This window comes from Rattus norvegicus, chromosome 1, assembly GCF_036323735.1.
Source record: "Rattus norvegicus strain BN/NHsdMcwi chromosome 1, GRCr8, whole genome shotgun sequence".
Classification (NCBI taxonomy): domain Eukaryota; kingdom Metazoa; phylum Chordata; class Mammalia; order Rodentia; family Muridae; genus Rattus; species Rattus norvegicus.
In genome coordinates, this window is record NC_086019.1 from 20792600 (window position 1) to 20809394 (window position 16795).

Here is a 16795-nt window from a genome sequence, read left to right on the forward strand (position 1 = left end):
CAGAGGGAAAAGGGGACTTTGGAAGTATAATTGTCAGGAATGGAGTTTTTCCAGTTGCCAGGTGGGCTTAGAACAGGAATGTAGACCTTAGGTGAGAGCTTGCCTCTGAGAAGTCCTCTGCAGGGAAGTAGTTTAACGGTACCCAGACCTCTAGCCACGTAAACAGTGAGATAACAAATCTGTTGCCTGCATACTCACTCAGGCAGCAATCAGAACAAAAAACTATTGCATCGTAGCAAAGACAGAGAAAAGCAGAATTTATCAGAACAAGACTTGATAGACCACATCACTGACGGGAATACTGAATGCTGGAATTTTAAAGTCAAAAGCAGACAGCATTCAAGAGTTCGGTTTGTGTATTTTGAAGTGATCTACTTATATCTCTGCCCTGGTTGGTCACTGCGTCTAGGAATCAGATTGTTCCAACAGAGTCCAGCTGGCCTCATTTGATTTACCCCAAAATTCTTTGTGGAGAATCCTGAGAAAGGACAGGCTCCAGGACTATTTGATATGAGAAGTATAGCTCCCTAAAAGCCAAGTGTCGTACCATTAATGAAACAAAACAAAATAAAAACAAACAACGATGATGACGACGACAACAACAACAAAAACAAGCAAAGGGCATTTAGCATTAGTGTATGACAAGCAGCCCGTCCTGCTACCACTCTGGCCTAATGGCAAAGAGCTTGACCGAAGAAATGTGAAGAGCTAAGCAGGGATCCTGATACAAAGCAATCTTCCCTAAATCAGAACCGTAACTATTAACATCCGAGGGTCTATGTCTCATCTAGGCGGTAAAACAGAAACTCTATTCCTGAGGTAAAAGGAAGAGTCCCAGCTTGCTGGGGTTAATATATATATATATTATATATATATATTATATATATATAATTTATATATATATATATTAGTGTGTGTGTGTGTGTGTGTATCTCCTCCCAACGCTCAAACTTACAGGCTTAAGTCACTGTTGACACATAGGTGAATCTAATTAACATTATCAGAGATTAGGAAGTTACAGATTCTCAAATGGCATTATGTTCTTAAGCCCATGCCTCTGTGTTTAAAGCCCGACTTTAGATGGGAAATGTGGAACACTCATGATATTTGGCCTATTCATTTCTGGCCCTATCCGTTTATCCTGTTAAGCTCATAGTACTCAGGGATCCCCAGTACAGAGCTATACGGTTGTTGGTGGGTTTTGTTTTGTTTGTGGTGTTGGGAGGTCCAAATGAGCACCTCACATATGCTAAACTGGCATGACTACCTTGGTCAACATCCCCAGCCCTAGATTTGTTTCAGAGGTAAGGCTTTTCTGTGATCATTTTTATTTGTCATCGCCGTTGTTGGAGAGTGCCATTCCTCAGTATACCCTCTCAGAGGAAGATATCATTTCTGGCTCTGAGCATCATTGATGGCTAGAGTTAACTTCCACTCCATTCTGTTCAACTCTGCAAGTATTTATTGAGCTCCCATTATGTGCAATGGACTGTATTAAGCGCTTTGATGGATTAAAAAATGAATAGATAAGACAGAGTTCCTGACCTTAGGGTATTTTATTATCTCAAAATGTTACAAGGACCAGATACAATACGAAGCAGGGTATGGCAAGTGCTAAAATAATACAGAACACAGGACATCTATATCGCAAGTGTAGTTAACGGGATTTTCCTGTAGGACACGAATCTTGTCTAAGTACTCCCAGGACTGTGAATGTTCTGTTTGTTTCCAGATTCCTGATGCCTGGCGCAATCCTTGTTTCTTAATCTCTACAATTAAAACTTAGTTTAAAAACAGGTTTTAACTGTGATAAAACTCCACATGAATGTTTCCAGTTTAACCACCTAAAGCACAGTCTAGTGACAGAAAAAGTTTGTTCACTTTGCTCTAGACCACTGATTTACTGAAATTCTTGTTCTTGTAAACTGAAAATCTTACCCATTAAATGATGTCTCTGCATACTTCTTCCTCATAGCCCCTGACAACTGCTTTTCTGTTCCTTGCCTCTAGGAATTTTCTAATTCTAGTACTTCATTTGAGTGGAATCAAACTCTCCTTATCCTTTTCTGATTGGCTTATTTCACTTAGCGTGATCTCTTAAAGGATTGTCTACCCTGTAGCAGTGCCCAAATCCTCTTTGTCTTTAATGATAGGTTTCATGTATATGAATGTGAATGTACACACACACACACACACACACACACACACACACACACACACACACATTCTCTCTCTCTCTCTCTCTCTCTCTCTCTCTCTCTCTCTCTCTCTCTCTGTGTATGTGTTGGATGGAGGTATGTGTGTATATCCCTCACTCCCGTCTCATACACATAACCTTCCGTTAATAGATATTTGGGTAGATTGTCCTTACCTTTTAGCTGTTTATTAGAGATGGGAACTCTATTTCTATTTTGCTATTTTAGTTTCTAAAAATATGAAACAGGGATGATGTACAAATATCTGATCGAATGAGTTAAGACCTTCTGTTTATGGCCATACTAGAGAACAAACCCAGGGCTTTATGCAAAAGGGGCAGATGCTTCTCCTTTGTGCTACACTCCCAACCTAAGAAGACATTTTGATAGGCTGACATAGGGCAGAGGGAAGGCATGTGAGGCTTAGGAAATAAAGATAAAAGTGGCAGTGTAAGGTGACAGTGTGCTGGCTTACGTGGTGTACACAAGGTTCTGTGGTGTTCGGGCTTACGACTGAAAGGTCTGAAGGACATGGACTAACATACCAGGATGACAGATTTCTTCTCACATTGGGAGGACTCACTTAAGGCCTGAGGCAGGGAAGTGACTAACATTACTGAGGAGTAGAGCTGTAGCCAAAATGTAGCTATAAATATAAGGTCATAATTCTGGCAGGAGACAAAGTAGGCAGTGACAGAGGAAATAGTAAAAGGGAGAGGAAGGGTGGGGAGGCATTATAGAGGAACAATCAATGGGATTTGTTGACCAACTGGATGTGGGAGACAGGAAGAGGAAGTCATTGTTAAATCTATGCCTGAGAGCTCAGTGCTACTGTAAACAGGGATGAAGAAGGCAGACAGGAAAAGCAGGCAAGAACTACAGTTACCACATGATGAGCTCGTACATATTATCTCAAGTAAGCTGATAGCATCCCAGGAAAGCAGGGGTTGCTGTAAATGGGAAGAAACTCAGTTTACATAGATTGTTGTGACCCAGTATCTAGTTTGGAGCTAAAATGGAGACTACAACCTAGGTCTAACTCCAAAGTTCAAACACTGTTTTTTTTTGTTTTTTGTTTTTTGGTTTTTTTTGTTTTGTTTTTGTCAAATGCACTATCTCACTGTTTTCAAATACATAGAGGAATTTATTTCAAGAAATTTACTGATACTAAAAGCTCAGTAGAGTAATCATGATGGCACAGTCCAGTCCACAAAGATGAACTCGAATGTCCTGAAGGTGACACAAGGGCTCACTTAGAACAAAGTCTGAGGTGGTTTAAATGAACATGATCCTCATAGGCTCCTAGAGAGTGATACTGTTAGGAAGTGTGACCTTGTTGAAGGAAGTGTGTCAATGGGGGTGGGCGTTGTGGGTTCTAAAAAAGTTAGGCCCCCCTCTCTTCTCTCTTCCTGTTGTCTTCAAACTGGTATGTAAAACTCTCAGCTACTCCAACTACTCTCCAACACCATGTCTGCCTATGTGGTACCAGGCTTCCCACCATGGTAATAATGGACTGAACCTCTGAACTGTAAGCTAGCCCTAATTAAATGTTCCCCTTTATAAGAGTTCCTGAGGTCATGAACTTCACAGCAATAAAAACCCTAAGACAGAAGTTTGTACCAGAGACTGGTTAGTGTCTTGCTGTGAAAGGCTGGGCCAGGGGTTTTTTTGTTTGTTTGTTTGTTTGTTTGTTTGTTTTGGAAGAATGTGGACTTTTATCCCTTAAATTAGAAAAGCAGCTGAAGTTTTCAGCAGAATTTAGTGGGCTGCACTAGTACTAGTGTAAGCATTGAAGACAGTAGTGCAGAGGGTGATTTGAACTCTTGGGGCCTGGCTCAACAAGTTTCAGAGAAAAATATTAGCATGTGGCCTGGAGACCATTCTTGTGGTAGTGTGGTGAAGAATGGGATTGCTTTTGCCCTTGTTTTAGCCCAAACCATCTGCCTGAGGCTAAATTGAAGAACCCGGGACTAACAGCTTTAGGAGAGGACATTTAAAAACAACTTAGTGTTGACTATGTTGTGTGGCTGTTAGTGGTCAGTCTTATGCAGATTTAAAATGAAAAGGAGCAAGTTGAGCAAGGAAAGCAGTTGAAGAGAAAAGGAGCCCCAGGAAGTGTAAACAGAGTAAAGAAAAGCCTGAGGCCAAGTGACCAGGGAGTAGAGCAGGCCCAAGAGAAAGGAGTGTGTTGCAATCTACAAAGCTAAAATGAGTTGGAGATCTGAAGAGCGTTTTTTTTGTTTTGATAGTAGACATGGAGATGTGGAGTTGGGAGTTTGACCAGCTGGTTTTTGGTCTTGTTTTGGTTCAGTATTTCCTCACTAAGTTTTTTCCTCCCTTTTGGAACAGTAGTGTATATTCTGTGTCTTTGCATGTTGGGAGCGCGTGATCTGCTCTTCAATTTTGATTTTTCTGGGGATTACAGTTGAGAGATTGCATGAGTCTCAGGAGAGACTGCATTTTGGACTTTTAAACAGGGTTCAGAGTGATACACTATGGGGACTTTTCAAGTTGGACTGAATGTATTTCTGTGTTATGCTCTAGCTAGAAGGCTATGAGGACCAGGGAATGGAATGTGGTTTGAATGAAAAGGGCCCTCATAGGCTCATAGACAGTGGTACTGTTAGGAGGCGTGGCCTTATTGGAGTAGGTGTGGTCTTTTTGGAGGAAGTGTGTCAGTGTGGGTGGGCTTTCAGGTTTCAGATGCTCAAGGAAGGCCTAATGTCATCCCTCCTGCTGCCTACATATCCAGGTGTAAAACTCTCAACTCCCTCTCCAGCTCCTGCCTGCATGACTATCTGCATGCTGCCATGCTTCTTGCAAAGACAATAATGGATTAAAGCTCCAAACTGCAAGGCAGCCCCAGCTAAATGTTTTTCCTTCATAAGAAAACATATCTGGTCATGGTGTCCTTTCATGTCAATAGAAACCCTAACTGAGGCAATGTCTTTGTTCCTTTTGTTATTATGAAGAAAATGCCTGGAAAAGGCAACCTCAAGAAGAGAGGGAGGGAGAAAATAGTTCAGTGAGTAGAGATCCTCTTCAGGCTAAGTCTGATGATCTCAGTTTGATCCCTGGAACCTGGAGAAAAGATAGAGAAAACCCCACCCACCCACCCATACACACACACCACAGTACACACCCCCAAACACATAAATCTACAATAATAAACAAAAAAAATATATTTTAAAGATATTTTTAAAGGAAAGACTGGTTTACTTTGGCTCACCGTTTGAGAGAACACAGTCCATGCTGGTGGAAATGGCATGGTGGCAGGAAGATGAAGCAGGTGGTCACATTGAATCTACAGCCAGGAGGCTGAGAACAGGGAATTGCGGCAAATAGCCTCTATGTCTCTGTTCGATACAGTCCAGGACACTAGCTCATGCAATGATGCTACCCACCTTTAAAGTGGACCTTCCTATCTTAATTAAGGTCTACCAATTCTCTCAGGGAAATACCCAGAGATTTATTTCTTTTTTTTTTTTCCGGAGCTGGGGACCGAACCCAGAGCCTTGCGCTTCCTAGGCAAGTGCTCTGCCACTGAGCTAAATCCCCAACCCCCCAGAGATTTATTTCTAAGGTGAATGTACAATCTGTCAGAATTGTTGTCAATCAATACGAATTACTACAAAGTAATAAGGGTCCAGAATTTGGTTTTAGAAGCATACTAGTTCAGAGTTCTTCTTAGAGACCACAAAGAAGAGGGGTAGATAATATTTGAAAGATTGATGAATGGGTAGAGCAATAGACAGGGGAGGTTTATTATAAAATGAACCCAAATGACTATCAAGAAGTTTCACAAAAAGAAACTGTTGTGTGTCTTGGTATGAGAAAAGGCTGTCAATACAGGGAGGTCAGTGGCCAAATGTGATCTGCAGAGGGTGTGGAGTGGTGGTGGCTTTAGAGTGCAAAGATAAAAAGTCCTGAAATTCTATTGTCTAAGAACAAGAGAAGAATCATGCATCCCATTCCCAGGAGAGAGTCACAGGAAATCTTTCTGTCCTATCTAGGTTCCCAGATAGTTGACAGTCCTTTACAGTGCTGCACTAAGATTGCCTGGTGTAGATAATCTGTGGGTCTTCCAAATCATGATGCCTTTTCTCTGAAAATACCCTCACAGATATACTCAGAAAATAGTTATACTCTTTGGGGTAATCTCTCAGTCCAGTGAGAATGCTAATTTAAATACCAAACACATATTCACCAAATGAGAAGGGAAAGAGGGGGCTGGTCCTATAGAACAGCAAACTGACAGGGGAGCTGCATGAAAAGACAGGTATAAAAGGGATTAGACAGCACTGCCAAGTGTTTCCAAAATCTTAAGCAGGAAGTAGTCTGTGGTAGTAGATTCAATGTGTAGGATATTGCTGGGGACTTTCCATAGAGGGAAGCACACACAGACATGTCCATGGCTTTAAAATGACTAAGAAATAGGGAAATGAAGAGAGTGTGAACTATTTGCTCAAGAATGCTGGAGATGGGTAGAGTGTTGGCTCCTCCTGTGCAAGCTCAGAGACCAGAGTTCAATCCCCTGAACCCACACAAAGGTGTATTAAGAAAGCCAACTCATCAAAGTTGTCCTTTGACCTAACGGACACATCTATGGTTTGACAGTTGATAGGTAGGTAGATAGACAGACAGACAGACAGACAGACAGACAGACAGACAGACAGACAGATAGATAGATGTTTGGGGGACAGGAAGAATGGCTTAGTTCTTCAGAGCAGTTGTTACTCCAGCAGAGAACAACCTCCTGTACCTTCAGCTCTGGGAGATCTAATATACTCTTCTCACCTCTGAAGGCACCAGACATACACGTGGTAAACATACATACATACAGACAAAAGTTTATACAGATAGAATAATAAAATCTAGAATAAATTTTAAAAAAGATGTTGGAAGCAAAGAATAAGAAGAGATTATAATTCAAAGTTTGAAGGGATGTAGAAAAGAAGAAAAGTTTTTTTTTCCTCCCTATTTAACGCTTGAAAGAAGAAAAATGGCTTTTGGCTATGATGAAAGTTTGAGAGGATAACAGCCTGGAGATTTTGAGAGGAGGATGGAAATTCATGGGTTAGAGAATGGGTGATTAGTGAGAGTTTTTACTGCTGTGATAAAACACTGTCCAAAAGCGACTTGGGGAGAAAAGGGTTTATTTCAGCTTACCATGCTTAGGTCACAACGTATCACTGAGGGAAGCCAAGGCAGGAACCTGGAGGCAGGAGCTGATGCAAAGGCCATGGATGGATGCTGCTAACTGATTGCTCCCCATGGCTTGCTCAACCTGGTTTCTCACAGCATGACAATGAGCCCACAATGAGCTCAGCCCTCTAATATCAATTATCTATTAAAAGAAAAGCACCACAGCCTTACCCACAGGCCAATCTGGTATGCCTGTGTTGGGGGCAGGGGAGGGGTTGTCTTTAATTTGAGGTTCTCTCTTCCAAAAAGATGCTTGTGTGAAGTTGCCATAAACCTAGTCAGCACAGAGGGTACAATCAAGAGCACATTTAAAGGCATAGCATGGATAAGAAATAAGAATGCTGTTTCTCTGGAGATAGAGAGCTTAGAACTTAGAAAGAACTATCAGAGATATTTGATGAGAGAGAAAAAGACCACCTAGGTGGGAGGATCCTCAGATGAGGGCTGATCTGGAGCCTCAAACCGTGACCAAAAGGGAGTCAACTAGGGCCAGACTGGTAGGCCTTGCAGCTTTACTAGAAGCTTCCCTGCATTAATAAAGTTTCAATTCATAATGACAGTGGCCAAAAGGCAGTGTGTGCTTACTCTTTTTAAGTAGTGTGTGTTTATCTCTTCCTGAAATTCCAGAGTTGTCTATAATTGGGCTTGGGTTTTTCAATATAGTGTTTTGTACACACACAGAGACACACGAGAAAGAGAGAGAGAGAGAGAGAGAGAGAGAGAGAGAGAGAGAGAGAGAGAGAGAGAAATTGATTGACTGTATTCATGTGACAGCATCAGCATTTTCAAACACCAGATACAGAAATTGGAAACTGGAAGCATGCCTCAGTTATCTTCTTACAAAAGATAATGTGGGAATGTTTTAAACAAATATTTAGTTCAAACCGGCCTGGAGAGTGTAAAAGTATAATATAAGTGCTAAATAAAGATAATATATTCTGAACAGCAGGCTCCTTTGAAATAAGGCCTATGATTCTATAAGGAGCTCTGCTTACATGCTTTTAGGACCTTTCAGGACGCTGTTGCCCATGGAGACTCCTAGAGTAGGATATCTGTGGTCTGGAGACCAGTGAGAAAGAGAGGGGTGAGAGGGTGATATAATATGTATGATAGCATTTCTTCCAACAGCTTAATTGGTGTTTTTTGCACACTCACTATGAGTTACTGGGACTTTGATTTGGCTCACAGTCCCAGAGGTTTTCACTCCTGGATGATGGGCACAGCCCAGAACCAAACATAGAAGCCTGACAAAAGACTTCAACCAGTACTTCTCAAATACACACAGTCAAGACATTTTTACAAAGCAAATTTTCAACAGAGCTAATCATTTGAGAGATAAAATCACTGATGGAAACAAGTTGTCCCCACACTCATATTAGGGAAATTATTATCAAAACATGGAAGGGCAGTGTGGATCAGAATATAGCCCATTATCCCTGGACACCATGGGAATGTCACTAGTAAAGTCATACAAACACAGACAAACAAAAGAACGAACCTTGCAACTATAGTTCCTCATGATCTACCCATGCTACATGCTACATCTCAGTATACCCGGGAAAAGTTTGAAGGCAGTGTGTGAAGGGTACTATTGTACTCCCTCCGTGTGGCACTATTCATAATAGTTGACTAGTAAAATCAACTTGTATCCCTCCACCAATATACAGGTTAAGAAAATATGACTATAGGGAGTGGAATGCTGGTCAGCCTTAAAAATTGGGAACTTGTTTCATTTGAGACAATATAACGAGTCAGAAGTTAAAGTAACTTGGCACAGAAAGATAAGTATCAAATGCTCTTTTAACAAAAACCTGACACAAAAGCAGATTTGAACCTTGATTATCAGCAGGAGTACCACAGAATGTGGAGATCCGGGTAGGGGGTAATGGATACAATGTTTCAGTTAGACAACTGAGACCATTAATAAATGTCTAAAGTGATAGATACGTTAATTAGTTAGACTCAATCACCCCAAGTTAATAAACGTATTAGAATAACTTTGTAACTCATTGTGTTACACAGCTTTTTATTTGTAACACAAACACCTGAGACAATAACTAGGGGGGTATGTGGAAGAGTTCCTGTGCTCTTGCAGTCCTTAGATGAGGTAGAATATGATGGTGACAGAAGAAGCTGCTCCCCTCAGTGTAGCCAGGACACAGCAAGACAGAGGGAGGAAGAGCCAGGTACAAGGTATATATCCTTTAAAGGTACAAACCCACTGGTGTCAGTCAAGACTGCATTCCACAATGTCCTTCACTTCCCCATTGTCCACTCAGCTATGAATCCAAACAAGGATAAGATCATTGATCAGGCCAAACAGAAGCATCCTGAGATCCAGTCACTTCTGCAATCCCTTCCTCTGCATGCTACTCTGGAGACCAAACCTTCAACATTTCATACATTTCATATTTGAAGCATAATACCATATATATATATATATATATATATGTATATATATATATATATCATCACTTCCTAATAGCTGGTAAATACACTAAAATTGAGCAAGTCTCTAACATTTATTCATTACAACTAAATACTGAGGACTTTTTCTTGCATTCATCTGTAAAATTTTTATAACACCCTCCTGGGCTAGGTATTATCAACCATTTCATTTTACAAATATAGAAAGAGGAGCAAAGGAGGCAAGGTAACTGCTCCAAACTGCTTTTTTCGAGACAGGATTCTGCTGTTGCCTCTGCTATGACCTCAGACTTGTGCTTTTCTTACCTGCACTTTCTAGGTGCCTCAGGTCTACAGATGTACCATAGTGATTAGTGTCTTATCTTTCTCTGACTGTGAATGATCCTCCAATGTAAGGCCTACTAACTACCCTCATCCTTTGTAGCTCTTGTTCATATGACTAAATGTTACTGGAGACCGACATGGGCAAGACGTCTTTGGTGACTCTTAGGCTATCCTCTCCATTCAGTTCTCAGATGAAATGTTGACTCCTGATCCATCCTCCTGTGGCCAAGAAGCCAGGGCAAAAGCAAAGACAATTCTAGATTGAATTGCTAAAGACATAATTGGGGACTACTGCCACTGAAATGGTCTGAAATCTCGTTTGTTCTTATTGATATTGCTTAGTTCTAAAGCATTGGTATTTAGGCTTCCTTTAACATCTTTTTTTCTATTTTATTTATTTACTGTTTTTACTTTTACCAGTGCCCAGGATTGGCTGGATCTTTTGTGTGGCAGGTGAGAGCTCTACCACTAAGATACTTGAATTTAGTTTCCTTAGCTTTCAGACTGTCTTATATATAGCCCAGATGGGTCTTGACTGATCTCTTGATCCTCATGCCTTGGTGTGACTCAAGTGTTGGGACATCTAGAATGCTCTCAGAATTTCAGTTCTATTTCACTATCGCAAGCTCTGTTCCAGTAACACATGCAGATGTATCACAAAAATGAGAGTAAGGACTGGTATTAAAGTGCTTGGGCAAACCTTCCCTTGTTGTGCAGAACTCATCTTCGGCGTCAGCTGTGGATTGCAACCCTACATTGGGTTATATAAGTGAATGTGGAGGTCATGTATGCGAAACGATTGGTAACAGCAAAGGGCTCTTGATCATGCAATACCCGGAGATTAATTCAAAATAAAGCATGCGGTGTGTCTAAGCCATTTCAGCCAGCATTCTCCTATGTTGTATTTCAACTTCACTGAGGCCTTGGTTCTGGACATACGGAATGTGCACATTGTACTGAGCATGTGGCTATACTGTGAAATGCCAGCACATGACACCCAAAACACTGAGGCTGTTGTATGCTGTGGCCTGCAGTGTTCGGATTTTACTTACAAAACTTTTTCCCCTTAAATAATCATATAATTATAGAAAACAAGGACCTCCCATATTTTGCTATCATTCATCAGCCCGTATTAAACTAGTATATCTTCTGATTGTATCTTGTTAGAGTGATTCTAAAAGTTACTATTTGCATTGTTGACTTGAGTTCCAACTCAATAAATAAAAGGTATCACCAAATAAGTTTTGGCCTGGAATCAGGACAACATTTTCAAAAATGTCTAAAGTGGTGCTAAACACATGTCCGCCATTTTGTGGTATGTATTTATGTGAAGTGGCATTCTCAACATGGATGGCTGTAAAATCTGAACATCGTAAGCTCTGAAAAATCATGAAGTTTCTCTAAATCAATAAAGTCTGAAAAATCATGAAGTTGCTCTACAGCCTGAAATATTAAATATTCAGATGAGATTTAACTCTTGGAGGTACGGTAAAGAAGGACATTCATCTCATTAGTGTGCAAATCTGCTTTATAATACCAAAGAACTGTTCTAAAACAAAGTTCTTTATGATTTACCATAAACAAACGCTTCATTTGTTTATCTACTTTATATACTCATAGACACAAAGTCTTGTAAAAGGAATTTTTTAGAGCAAAAAAAAAAAAAAATGACTTGCAGGTGGGAAAAGTTCAAGAAGTCCTAATTTGGAATACTGAGAGGAATATCAAACTGAGCCCTTAAAAATATCAGTTGAAAGAATTGAGGTCAAACCATCATTTAGATCCTTAGGATAACGTGGAGTACCCAGTTACGTAGGCAAGACAAAAAACAAACAATGAAAACAACAAAAAACAAATCAAAACAACAACAAAAACACAACACACACACACACACACACACGAAACAAAATAAAACAAAACAAAATCATGGAATCACTCAATACGTACTTATAAGTAAGAGTTTTTTTTTTTTTTTAAAGATTTTGTTCACTTAAACAATTTTTCTAGAAGTACTCACTTTACCTCAAGATTACATATGTTACAACATGAGGCCTTGGATTAGGAAAAGCAGTTTGTGGTTATAAAACCGATCCAATCTACCGGCCGTGGGATCCATGACCTTATCTCATTAGTGAAGGCTTAAGCCCAGGGAATGAGCTCTCCATAGTCATTATTCTGGTGCCTGGAAGGTGGGTGATTTCTCACTCCTGACTTAAATCACTTTCTGGGGTCTGACTACTTTGTACAAAATGGGATGTGTTCCGGTGACATAGGGAGGAGCAGTGGGATATGGCCTTTAAAGGGGCTCAGAAATAGCCGTGTTTTCAATGTCAAAGTAAAGAGAGAATGGAAGCCCCAGAGTTTGAATGGGCCTGCTTGGGGTTTTTTGGTGGTTGTGGCGCAAGCAGGAGAGAACACACAACTATTGGACTTTACTCTTGGGCATCTTTAAACTGGGAGGAGAGGGGAACTGGCTCATGGAAGAGGTCATCTACTGCAGGCCTGTGTCCTAAAAGGCAGGGCAGGCTTAGTGTTCGGGACAGGTCGTGAACAGTTCTAACTTGGAAGTTCATGGAGAGAGGCAATTACAGTATGCAAACTCAGAGCTTTAAAGGACCTTCACTTGGGAGCTCTTGAGAAGGCTCAAAATGTCTTTGAAGGACGAATACTGCAATTTGTTTAAAACGTCTTCCACGTAAACATTACTTTGACTCCAAGAGTGTGTATTTGAAGGGTATGTACATTTGATATAAAAATACGGAGAAAAACATGGAACTGAGGTAATCCTCTTGTTTGCGATGTCAAGGAGCAGCAGGCCTATCTGAAGAGTGTTCTGGGTATTTACATGTTGTGGGATGAGGCAGGGTGGGAGGCTTAGAGAAAATGTTAAGTGACACTGGCCAGAATGATATAGCGTTTGCCAGTTAACGGTAGGTAGAAGGTTGAAGGCAAGTAAAGAAGTTTCTATTAGCATGTTATTTCTTTGAGGGACAAGGGGTCCAGTGTATTGACAACAGTACCAAATTGATATTTAGAATAATATTGATATCTAGAATCTAACAACATTTCTGTCTGTGATTTAAGGAAAAATGACATTATTTTTCTTTTATTTGACTTTTTGGGAGCTGATTTTAAAGTCCTTATTCTTACAGGACTTCAAAATCTTTAGTATCTCCATCTTGGGCCACATTTTAACAATACCTTGCGATGAAGTTTTTATAGTGAGTTCTGAAGCAGAAATACAATGGCTACATTGTATCAAACCTCAAGCCATGGCAATTTCTGGTAGCCAACCCTTGCCCAGGGCAGTTTCTATGCAAGGCATGCTCTCTAAATCCTTGGCTTTAATAGGCCTTCTCTGATTGGTTGTCCTTAGTAGACTCTTCTAGAATAATGGATCTGTGTTCATCCTTGATGTATCCGCTTATTGCTATCCCGGACTCCTCAACTATTCTTGCAACCATGGTATTCACTACTTGGCATAATGTTACTTTTGGTCTTCTCTTCATTTCAAGCACCTTGAAAGAGTGGTGGAGGACATGGGAGCAAATCCCTACTATCTCAGTACTTAAGAAGCTGACGTGGAAGGACTGTTAGGAATCTCAGGCCAACTAGGGTTGCAGTATAAGATCCTATATCAAAAACCAAACAGAAATAACACAAAAAACATAATTTTAAAAAAGATTCTATTGAATTAATGTCTATGAAAACACGCACCCACACACTATAGAAATATCTAAAATTATCTAGTAAATGGCTGCAAGATGGAGTTTAAGAAAGAAGAATTTGAAATTAACTTTGTTTTTCCTAGGGCAAAGTCTTAGGTTAAGACAAAACTTGTGGCCTCTCTTTCTTTCTCTCGTCTCTTTGGACATTTCACGTATTTTGTTATTCAAGAGTTGGGAAGAAAAGGCCGAAAGCTGAAGTTCCGGTCGGCTCATGAAGTTGTCCTGGCACAGCCTTGAAGCAGGTTGAACCGAATGAGTGAAATCAGTCGTCAGGTGGTGGTCTGAGCTTATCAAGAGCCCTCAGTAACTGGGTCTTCTGTGCTCTAAACTGCTTACTGCTCAACTCACAAAGCTTATTTTATCAACTCTTATTTTGAAACTCTGCAGGGAGAGTTAGCGCCTGTGTTCCAGAGCACAGATGTGCCTTGATTTTGGTTTGAGAGCTGGCCCCTACAGTAATGGCAGCACTGGATGGTGGTCGGCATCTCTGCATTTCACGAGCCCGAAGAAAGAATTTAAGAGTGTATTTTCTGAAACTAGTGCAAGGAACATTCCTTAAGTGGAAAAAAAATTTAATCAAGAAAAATCTTACATTTTAGAGGAAGGCTTTTTAATATGGAATGTCCATCTGTGGTATATATATATTTTTAAATCCTAGGCCTCAGGCAACAATAGCAGAGAAAGGCCCCATACCTGTCATTAGACACAAAACAAACAGTCCAGCCAGGGGGCGGACCTTTCCTGGACTTCCCCACCGCTTTCTCTTTCCTCTTTGAGAAGTGCAGGGTTTGCCTTACTGCCTTTTTCCTTTCACAGCAAACTCTCCTGTTGGCATAACATATTTATCACAAGTTTAATTACTTTGAATTATTTCGTCTGCCCCCTCCCCTGAACCTTGTAGAAAAGGGCATCCGTAAACTCCCCCAAAGTCAGCTTGCAATCCCTAAGCAGAAAACTGCCAATATCGAAATGCAATAATGGTTTTTATCCAGATTTGACGCGTTGATAAAGGCACAGTTGGCTATTTAGGAAGCTCAGCCATCTTGCCTGAGTACCTTAAGCGGGCGGTCCCCTCTTATTGCCTAGGCACTCTACCAGAGATTTCTAAGTTGAGGTAGAACTCCCAGCATCCTTTTCAACAGAGGCCTAACCCGCTGGAGCTGTCAATATAAATCTCATTTAGGATGCGGAAAAGGACGCACAAGTTTCAGACTTTATTATGCATTCTTCCAGTCCCGAAAAGGGCAAATGAAACTCCGTACAAGCGTAGAACTTTATTTCCTATTTTATTCTTGACCTGTGGCATGGATCTAGCCCCTGGGTAGCAACGGTGTGAGACCAGGGCCCACTCTTTAATGGCTGAATGCACACGTTTAGGCAGCACATGGTGGATTCGCTGCTCTGCAAATTGCCGTAGAAAAAAAGTAAAGTGCAAAAGCAGACAAAGAAATCTATAACCTTCTCGGTCTTTCACATTTGTTCGGGCCGTTCTTTGAAGCAGCTCGGAAGCGGCGACAAGGATCGCGGAGAGATGCACCTGAAGCAGTTGTGTGAGGGCGGCCGCCTCGGCCGAGCCGCTCAATCGCGGCTTTCCAGCGGCGAAGGCGCAGCAGCAGTCAGAAGGAAGGCAGTGCGAGCCTCCCCGGCAGCGGCGGCGGCGGCGGCGGCACCGGCACCAGCGCAGTTTCCCCTCTCCCCAGCCCTGACTCTACGCGCACATGCGCACTGCGCCCGCAGCCCTGGACCATTTGTCAGGACTACTCGTGAGACGGAGAAAAAAAAAAGAGAGAAAATTTGGGGGTAAGGAGCGCTTGATCGGATCTAATCTCTAATTAATCCGCAGATCGGCCTGCGCCAGAGCCATTCATTGATTTTTTTTCTCGGTGAGGATGAAAGTTCTGAGACCGAGAGAGGGAAGGAAGCGCACCCTCGTCTTGGGAAAGAGATCAGGGGAGGGGAAGGAGAGAAGGGGTTTCTCCCCCACTTCTCTGCGCCTCTGGGAAAGAGGAGAAAACTTAATCCCGGGGAAAAAAGTGGGCAAGTGACTCGGAAGCGGCTGGAGGGGGAGTCTGTGGGCATCTCACTCTGAAGTAGTGAGTGCGAGTGCGAAAGAGGAACAAAAGAGCGAGAAAAGAGAAAGGAAAAAATGGGGGGGAGGAGAGACTTGTATTTTTTTTCTCCTTTGCGCGCACACGGGGAAGGGTGTGGGGGGCCGTGCGGAAGGGAGCGGGCCGAGGCGGCCGCGTCGGGCGGTCGCCGGCGCGCAGGCGGCGGGATGCGTGTGGGCCCCCTCCCCCGCGCCCCCCCGAGCTTGTCACTTTGGTCGCTTTTTTGACACCGGGCGCGGGGTGGCGGCGGTGGGGGGAGAAGCGCGGCACCGCGGGGCTGCGTGTCCGGGGCGGCGCTGGGGGGGAATCGCGGCGGAGCCGCAGCCTCCCCGGGGGCACCGAGCGCGGTCGGCCTGAGGCTAAGGAGGGAGGGGGCGGCTTCGGGAGGGGACCGCGGGCACGATCGGTGCGGCGGCGGGAGGACGCGAGCACCGGCGCGCCGCCCCTGCGGCCCCCTCCGCCCGTGTGGCCTTTGTGCCGGGCGCGCACCGGGTGAGCGAGCGGGCGGGCGAGCGAGCGAGCGAGCGGGCGGGCGAGCGCGAGAAGTCCAAGTACGGGAGACCGAGGCAGTGGGAAAAGAGGCCGGGCCACTTTCCTAACCGGCTGGGCTGCGGAGAACGGACTGGTTGAATGTGGCAGAGGCGCGTCTGGCTGGCGCGGCCGTGTGTGTGTGAATGTGTGTGTCGGTGAGTGTGTGTGTGTCGGTGAGTGTGTGTGTGTCGGTGTGAGTGTGAGCGCGCGCCGAGAGGCCTCCCTCCGCGACTCGCACCGCGCACACGCACCCGCACACGCACGCACACCCAAGCCG

At 42.8% G+C, this 16795-nt stretch overlaps 2 protein-coding genes across 10 annotated transcripts in view; both read left to right on the forward strand.

Moving 5' to 3' along the window:
* The window catches only part of Rbs10l2 (ribosomal protein S10 like 2), a 159912-nt gene that overhangs the window by 24998 nt on the left and 118119 nt on the right, over nt 1-16795 (forward strand). The window lies entirely within an intron of this gene.
* Nucleotides 15080-16795, forward strand: part of L3mbtl3 (L3MBTL histone methyl-lysine binding protein 3) — a 100931-nt gene continuing 99215 nt past the window's right edge. For 3 of the 9 annotated variants that reach the window (XM_063276392.1, XM_006227696.5, XM_063276409.1), the window contains exon 1: nt 15080-15679. The gene's annotated coding sequence lies outside the window, so the exon portion shown is untranslated. Of the gene's footprint in view, nt 15680-16340; nt 16480-16795 lie in introns of those variants that run through there. The other 6 variants (XM_039098996.2, XM_039098995.2, XM_063276402.1 and 3 more) reach the window with 4 other exon arrangements.